This window comes from Oncorhynchus mykiss, chromosome 13 (genome assembly GCF_057628025.1).
Source record: "Oncorhynchus mykiss isolate SJ-2025 chromosome 13, ASM5762802v1, whole genome shotgun sequence".
Classification (NCBI taxonomy): Eukaryota; Metazoa; Chordata; class Actinopteri; order Salmoniformes; family Salmonidae; genus Oncorhynchus; species Oncorhynchus mykiss.
The window spans coordinates 43840372-43849805 of NC_143034.1; positions in this window are offsets into that span (position 1 = coordinate 43840372).

Here is a 9434-nt window from a genome sequence, read left to right on the forward strand (position 1 = left end):
ACCTGCCGCCCCATGATGGTAAACCCAGGGAGTTCTTTCAGAATAGGGCAGAATACTTCAGGAAGCAGTGCTTTGACAGTGGAAATGAAGTCAGCTAGCAAGGCATTGTTGTAATTGTATAACAAGTGATGATAAGCAGAAATAAGGGAGTACTAACTCTCATAGTAGTCAATATGAGTTTCTCGTTCAAACAATCTCCTGGCCTTGTACACAGCTAATAGCTAACATTAGCCAAAGCAATCTATCTAGCTACTGATAGTGCAACCCTAGTAACAGTACAGATGGAAGATGAGAAAAAAAACTGTTGCTGTTAAAATACAAGTAATCATTTTTATTCTGAACTGGAACACAATGAAAAACGCATGATGCTTTTTGAGGCTGAGAAACTGACTGAGAAAGCAGTAGATGTTCTGATCCAGCTTGGCACCACATACCTGTGTGTGTCAGGGTTCTCAACTGTCAAAAACTGAGCCCAGAATAGACCCGCTTGTTGAAAACTTCAACCAGTCACACACCTACCATTAGGACTGTGTGTGTGTGTGTGTGTTTTATAGTCTACACCTGTGTGATGTGATCAATCAGTTTATTCCAATTCAGAATAAAAATGATTTATTGTATTTTAACAGCAACAGGTCCAACCTAGACACATATTTAAGAGTGTTTTAATGGTGAAAAATAAACATGAATAGCTATTTTATATAGGTATTTCATGTCATTGTTATTTGTCTATGTTGCATTTGTTACAGTCAGCTGTAAGGACTGTCTGCAATTTTGAGCATGGTAGAAGTAAATGTTTTTATTAGAAATCTCTTAAACTGAAGATTATTCTGTAAGATCTGGGAAATTTTACTCAGGGCTCCAATAAATAAACGTCATGTCTCTTGACCCAGTGTCTGGCCTCTCCTTCAGGAAATCCTCCCATCAGCTAAAATGTTATTTTGTCATCTAATGTGTTGATGTCTGGTAGGAGGGAACAGTGTTTGCAGGTGGTTGGCCGATTTATTGAACTAGCACATTGTTGTCTCCATGCACGACATAATGTACATATTACCACAACTAACAATGTCGTTTCTAATGTCCTTTGCAATGTCCTTTGTATTTTGTGCTGTCTGTTACATTTTATATAAAGTATTGAAATATAGGTCTATCCTTTGACTTAGAAATACTTGAAATAGCAATATATTTCATATTTACAGAGACTTGAATTTTTTTTATTGTTTAAGTCTACTTTTTCTACCTATGATAACCAAATAGAGCAGTGATTAGAGCACTGGGCCAGTAATGGAAAAGTTGCTGGATCAAATTCCGAGCTGACAAGGTAAAAGTCTGTTGTTCTGCCCCTGAACAAGGCAGTTAACCCACTGTTTCTTCAAATATGAATTTGTTCTTAACTGGCATGCCTAGTTAAATAAAGGTACAAATAAAAAATAGGCCTAGTAAATCTAGAAGACTGCTCTTTGTACAGGCCTACTGCCACAAAGTAAGCTGGTCTATTTAGTCTATTTCAAACTGGAAAGTGGCTTGTTTACTTACAATGTAAAATGGAACTTAATTTATATGCTTTCATATATATATATATCATAGATGTTATGACAGATCACCTTTAACTTCATAATATCATTGTATATTATTATTATATGTCTGCACTTAATGATTCTCTTTTTCTTAGTTGTATTATAGATTCTTCATTACCATTACGGGTTACTTGGCATGTAATGTGCTAAACTATAGGGATTTTGCAATTAGCCTAAACGATCTGTGGTTGCGTTACATAACTGCGCGTTCCACACCCCCTTGAAACTAAAACATGTCGCGCTCTTCTCTCTACACTACGGTAAAAAAAAAAAAAAACGACCATTCACAACACAACCGAAAAACAGGGCTAGGATCATGGTGGGTCGTTACACTCCCTCGTCTTGGTTTCAATGGGATCTACCTCCAGCAGATACCTTCTCACGCCACAGACGCTGTTGACATACTAGGTGAGACTGGATGTCGAATGGTGCACGGGTGATGAAATTACATTCATAATTAGAAACTGGTGTATTAGCGCTGCACAATGAACAGTGGTTAACATAACGTCCTGAACCAGAGCAAATGCGCCGATAGGTATGTGCATAGCACACTAACGCCCTGGAACAAAGCTACAGACACACTCGATATAGAGGGGACTAAAACGTTTACATGTTGCGTGCGCACATACAGTCTGAGACGCATGCGCATTGCAGTCCGCACAGCCTCAGAACATCTGTAGTTGGATGCTTCTCCTTTAAAGGCGCTGCATGGTCAATCCAACCTCTGCATTGGCCGTGCAGCATTTATGATGATATGGCCTCCGCAGAAGTCAGGGCATTCATACATGCTGTGCTTTGTTGAGCAGCGCAGAGCTGTTGTCAGCGAAGTGTGTGTTTATACAGGACCTCCTGCCCCCACCTGCCGTCAACCAATCATGTCAATGCGAGGCTATACAAGCTATATGGAGCACTCCGCATTGTTATACAAGTTGGGAGGCGCATGGCGATGCATTACGGTACGGAGCTCAATTTGGCATCTGTATGCCTCTGGAGGCTTCGCAATTGCGTCACACCCTCCATAACGAGTCGTCCGACCACATTTTCGGATCAAGCTAAATTGGCTTTTAGCCTTTACGAGCTGAGCTGGCCATGTTCAATTACTGTTGACTGCAGAGACATAGGATGTCTCTTAGTTGCACACATTTGCTGCGTGCTGGTAGCAGAACTAAATTGCCAACTAAATAGTGTAAATGCACTATACTAATTAACTCATGCAGCCACGTCTGTTCAGACTCCCTTTTGTGATACATTGTTTGTAAAAACAAAATATTGGTTATTGTAAAAAACGTAGGCATTTCACGTGATATTGAAGTATGTATATATAGAAGTATGTTGGTTTGGCACATTTGAATGAATTTATTTAGGTTTTAAAAGGGTGTGTTCACAATTTTTGCCATTTCAAAGGAAATCTAAATGTATTGGTCATATACATGTGTTTAGCAGATGTTATTGCTGGTGTATTGAAATGCTTATACATTTATGTGGTAATAACTGTATGCTACCAGACGGGCCTTTCCTCATTTGGGAAAAAAATCCTTCCTCTCTCCTCCATCAGGCAGCAGGGTTGCAAGTTCAAGTCCCCGAGCTGACAAGGTACAAATCTGTCGTTCTGCTCCTGAACAGGTAGTTAACTCACTGTTCCTAGGCCGTCATTGAAAATTAAGAATTTTCTCTTAACTGACTTGCTAAATAAAGTTAAATAAAGTTTATTTTTTATTTTTTAAATGACCTGGAAACCGGTAAGTGGTCGAGGAGAGTAAACAAAGATGATTTATTATCTATTGTGATCTATTATAATTGAGTGACCGCTCTAAGGGCTCAGACACACCAATAGCATTTGCTGGCCTAGAGAATTTAGCACCTCTGAACGAAATTTGCAAACCAAGTGTGCACCTATTTTACATAAAATCTTGGCAGTCAGATCCCTAGAACACAGTGTGCTGAACGATCGGCAGATGACCGCTAGATCCACATCCGGTCCTCGAAGATGGGAGGAGGCAAGATCAGATGGAACCATTCTAGCCAATGAGAGAGCAGATCGTGTGTGAACAACAGGCACAACTCCGATATAATTTTTTTTTTTCTCCCAAAGTTTCCAAAATGACACGTTCATCCACGTATCAGTGCATTCATAACAACCTAACCATTACGAAACTTATTTTTGATAAAATAAGCCGCACATAGCAAATTAGCAACTACATTTTTTTATGTTTTGACCAAATTCGAGACTCTGACCTCAATTCAAAAATTCCTCACTTTGTGGTCATATTCTGATAATTATTTTCTCACTTCATGTACAGATTTTGGGCGGAGTAAACAATCACGCTTTGCCAAATCCTCTCTGGTGTAAATGTGTTAGTAGGTGGACAGAAGAGTGTCCTCCCCAATAGCCACCTTTTATCAAGGATAGTCATGTGTATCCTACCTGAGACCCTTGTGAAATAATTTTGATATTTGCCACACCCCATTTGAAGCAGATACTGTTTTCTCAAAGTAGAAAAGTATGCAAACATTTTAAAACGAGATACTACTTAACCTATCCTTTTATCTATAAAATGTCTTGCACAACTAGCTAAATTAGTTTTATAATTGTACACATTTATTTTGGGATTCCACCCCTGTAAATGTAATTTGCCTGATGACACGTGAGTGGAGAGGAGTGTCATTTCATATAAGTGCATTTTCATCCAGGTTTCTTTTAGTCGCCGCCTCTCCTCGATTACCTTTGACCTTTTTCAAAAGGAGGCGAGAGATGACGCAGGAGTTGAGCAAACCAATAGAGAAAATGCCAGGGCATTGTTTTTATCTCTCAACATGCCTTATGTACCATAACTTTCATTCAATCAACTTCACTTTAACATTTTGCCTGCCTGTATACAGTTTGTTTTCTCTTGAAAACAAACTGTATACAGGCAGGCAAAACGTTAAAGTGAAGATGATTGAATGAAAGTTCTGGTACATAAGGCATGTTGAGGGATAAAAACAATGCCCTGTTGGGTTGCAGAGTGCACGTAGGCCTACCCTACACAAAAATGATTGTGCCGATGTGTTTGCCTACTCCCCAGAAATGTCACAGTTTATGTATGTTTATGTATGATAATTTATCACAAAGTAGTTTGGATGTAGTGAACTACTTTTTCAGAAATAACGTTAGTTAAGTAAACTGTATGTTTCTAAGGGTAAATTTAGTGTAGCTTAACTTCTACCAGTGTGAAGTAATTGGTAGCTTGGTAAACTACACAGAGTGTACAAAACATTAGGAACACCTTCCTAATATTGAGTTGCACCCCTATTTGCCCTCAGAAAAGCCTCAATTCGTCGGGGCATGGACTCTATAAGGTGTCGAAAGCATTCCACAGGAAAGCTGGCCCATGTTGACTCCAATGTTTCCCACAGTTGCGTCAAGTTGGATGAAAAACCCAGCAGCTTTGCAGTTCTTGACACACTCAAACTGATGTGCCTGGCACATACTACCATACCCCGTTCAAAGGCACTTCAATCTTTTGTCTTGCCCATTCACCATGTATCAATTGTCTCTAGGCTTAAAAATCCTCCTTAACATGTCTACTCCCCTTAATTTACACTGGTTGAAGTGGATTTAACAAGTGACATCAATAAGGGATCATAGCTTTAGCCAGGATTCACCTTGTCGGGAAAGAGCGTTTTGTACACTCAGTGTATATTTTCAAAGTAGCTTCCCCAACACTGATCAATACAAACTCTAATATTTTACAATACCTTCAGAAACTATTCAGACCCCTTGACTTTTTCCACATTTTGTTACGTCAGTCTTATTCTAAAATGTATTAAATGTTGTTTTTCCCTTATGAATTTACACACAATACCCCATAATGACAAAGCAAAAACAGGTTTTTAGACATTTTTGCAAATGTATAAAGAAAACAGAAATATCACATTTACATAAGTATTCAGACCCTTTACTCAGTACTTGGTAGAAGCACCTTTGGCAGTGATTACATCATCGGGTCTTCTTGGGTATGACGCTGCAAGCTTGGGACACCTGTATTTCGGGAGTTTCTCCCATTCTTCTCTGCAGATCCCCTCAACCTCTGTCAGGTTGAATGGGGAGCGTTCCTGCACAGCTATCGTCAGGTCTCTCCAGAGATGTTGGTTCGGGTTCATGCCCGAGCTCTGGCTGGGCCACTCAAGGACATTCGGAGACTTGTCCCGAAGCCACTCCTGCATTTTCTTGGCTGTGTGCTTAGGGTCATTGTCTTGTTGGAAGGTGAAACTTCGCCCCAGTCTGAGGTTCTGAGTGCCCTGAAGCAGGTTTTCATCAAGCATCTCTCTGTACTTTTCTCTGTTCATCTTTGCCTCTGACTAGTCTACTAGTCACTGCCGCTGAAAAACATCCCCACAGCATGATGCTGCCACCACCATTCTTCACCGTAGGGATGTTTCCAGGTTTCCTCCAAACGTGATGCTTGGTATTCAGGCCAAAGAGTTGAATCTTGGTTTCATCTGACCAGAGAATCTTGTTTCTCATGGTCTGAGAGTATTTAGGTGCCTTTTGGCAAACTCCAAGCGGGCTGTCATGTTCCTTTAACTGAGGAGTAGCTTCCACTGGCCACTCTACCATAAAGAGATGATTGGTGGAGTGCTGCAGAGATGGTTGTCCTTCTTGAATGTTCTCCCATCTCCACTGAGGAACTCTAGAGCTCTTTCAGATTGACCATCGTGTTCTTGGTCACTTCCCTGACCAAGGCCCTTCTCCCCCGATTTCTCAATTTGGCCAGGCGGCCAGCTCTAGGAAGAGTCTTGGTGGTTCCAAACTTCTTCCATTTAAGAATGATGGAGGCCACTGTGTTCTTGGGAACCTTCATTGCTGCAGAAATGTTTTGGTACCCTCCCCCAGATCTGTGCCTCGACACAATCCTGTCTCGGAGCTCTATGGAAAATTTCTTCGACCTCATGGCTTGGTTTTTGCTCTGACATGCACTGTCAACTGTGGGCCCTTATATAGACAAGTGTGTGCCTTTCCAAATCATGTCCAATCAATTGAATTTACCTCAGGTGGACTTAAAGATGATCAATGGTCTCATAGCAAAGGGTCTAAATACTTATGTAAATAAGGTATTTCTGTTTTGTTTTTCTATAAATTTGCTAACATTTCTAAAAATCTGTTTTCGTATTTTGTGTAGATTGCTGAGCAAAACATAATATTTAAGCAATTTTAGAATGATGCAACAAAAATGTGGAAAAAGTCAATGGGTCTGAATACTTTCTGAAGGCACTGTATAAGACTGACATGCAGTAGTGCTAAACTGTTGAATATGCCATTTGTCTGTACAGAGTAGTCCATAACTTTATACGTTTGTGTAATTTTATTTGATCAAATCTGTAATTTAGGAAATTAGGAGACACATCTAATGCAGATCCTATAAATATTCAAATGGTCCACTAGATTTATATTTAATTGCAGATTTTTTTTCAATCAGGCTTGGGGAATGTATCTTTGACATACTATGGTAACTCCCCTGTTTCCTCTTTTGATTAAAAGGTTATTACAGCCCCTCGTGCAATATACTCATTCCCAATCTGGTATCTTTTGTCTCTGTGGTGGACAGATGGCATTTGGCATTAAAAAGTCTCTCAGGAGGCTCAGTGAGAGCAGTGGAGTGACTGCTAAAAAAACATTTGTGACTCAGTGGAGGTCAGAGGAGGAATACCCATTAATATAGTCAGAACAGGTTTCCTCCTTTATGATAAACCACACATTTAAATTGTATGTTTCCTCGAAAACCCAATTCAAACACTGAGTAACTTTTTTTCATCATGTATTTTAATGTGATTGTAATGTTTTTTTTCCCCCACCAGAAGACTGACCCACTTAGTATTTAGTATTTTATTAGGATCCCCATTAGCTGTTGCCAAGGCAGCAGCTACTCTTCCTGGGGTCCAAACAGAGATAAAAACATTTAATCAAACAAAGCAATGTGCATTATACAAATTTACATTGGTCCATTATAATATTACAATGCTATGTTACATTACTAAGAATAATGTGTGGGTGTGTGTTTTATAGTGTGTGTGTGTTAGATAGTGTGTAAGTGTATGTCTCTTCACAGTTTGCGTCGTGCCGTTTTATCAGGGTTTTTTAAAATCAGATTTAACTGCTAGCTTGAGTTACCTGAGGTGGAAGAGAGTTCCATGTAGTCATGGCTCTACATAAGTTATGGATGACAATTTGGTACTTTTAACATGTCAATACCTCTCACAAAGACCAGTAGTGATGCAGTCAATATCTCCTCTACTTTGAGCCAGGAGAGATTGAAATGCATGTTGTTGATATTATCCCTCTATGTACATTTAAGGGCTAGACATGCTGCTCTGTTCTGGGCCGACTGTAATTTACCTGTGTTACGGTGAGTGAATGAGGACCCAAAAGCGAACTAACTTAAACAGAGCTTCTTTAATAACCAAACGTAGGTAGGCTCAGATAGACCGGCAGATTCCGACAGGACAGGACAAGTTTACAGCAAACAGGACGATAGTCTGGTTCAGGCATGAAACACAACAAACAAGAATCCGACAAGGACAGGAACAAAAACAGAGAGAGATATAGGGACCTAATCAGAGGGAAAAAGGGAACAGGTGGGAAACGGGGTGAATGGGTAGTTAGGAGGAGACAAGGCACAGCTGGGGGAAAGAGGGGGAGAAAAGGTAACCTAACAACGACCAGCAGAGGGAGACAGGGTGAAGGGAAAGGACAGAAACACACAACATGACAATACATGACAGTACCCCCCCACTCACCGAGCGCCTCCTGGCGCACTCGAGGAGGAAACCTGGCGGCAACGGAGGAAATCCTCGATCAGCGCACGGTCCAGCACGTCCCGAGAGGGAACCCAACTCCTCTCCTCAGGACCGTACCCCTCCCAATCAACGAGGTACTGGTGACCACGGCCCCGAGGACGCATGTCCAAAATCCTGCGGACCCTGTAGATGGGTGCGCCCTCGACAAGGATGGGGGGGGGGGGGGAAAGACGAGCGGGGGCGCGAAGAACGGGCTTAATACAGGAGACATGGAAGACCGGGTGGACGCGACGAAGGTATCGCGGAAGAAGAAGTCGAACTGCGACAGGATTAATGACCCGAGAAATACGGAACGGACCAATGAACCGCGGGGTCAACTTGCGAGAAGCCGTCTTAAGGGGAAGGTTCTGAGTGGAGAGCCAAACTCTCTGACCGCGACAATATCTAGGACTCTTAGTTCTACGCTTATTAGCAGCCCTCACAGTCTGCGTCCTATAACGGCAAAGTGCAGACCTGACCCTCTTCCAGGTGCGCTCGCAACGTTGGACAAAAGCCTGAGCGGAGGGGACGCTGGACTCGGCGAACTGAGATGAGAACAGCGGAGGCTGGTACCCGAGGCTACTCTGAAAAGGAGATAGCCCGGTCGCAGACGAAGGAAGCGAGTTGTGGGCGTATTCTGCCCAGGGGAGCTGTTCTGACCAAGACGCAGGGTTGCGAAAAGAAAGACTGCGTAAGATGCGACCAATAGTCTGATTGGCCCGTTCTGCTTGACCGTTAGACTGGGGGTGAAAGCCGGAAGAGAGACTGACGGAAGCCCCAATCAAACGGCAAAACTCCCTCCAAAATTGAGACGTGAATTGCGGACCTCTGTCCGAAACGACGTCTGACGGAAGGCCATGAATTCTGAAAACATTCTCGATGATGATTTGTGCCGTCTCTTTAGCAGAAGGAAGCTTAGCAAGGGGAATGAAATGAGCCGCCTTAGAGAACCTATCGACAACCGTAAGAATAACAGTCTTCCCCGCTGACGAAGGCAGTCCGGTGACAAAATCTAAGGCGATGTGAGACCACGGTCGAGAGGGA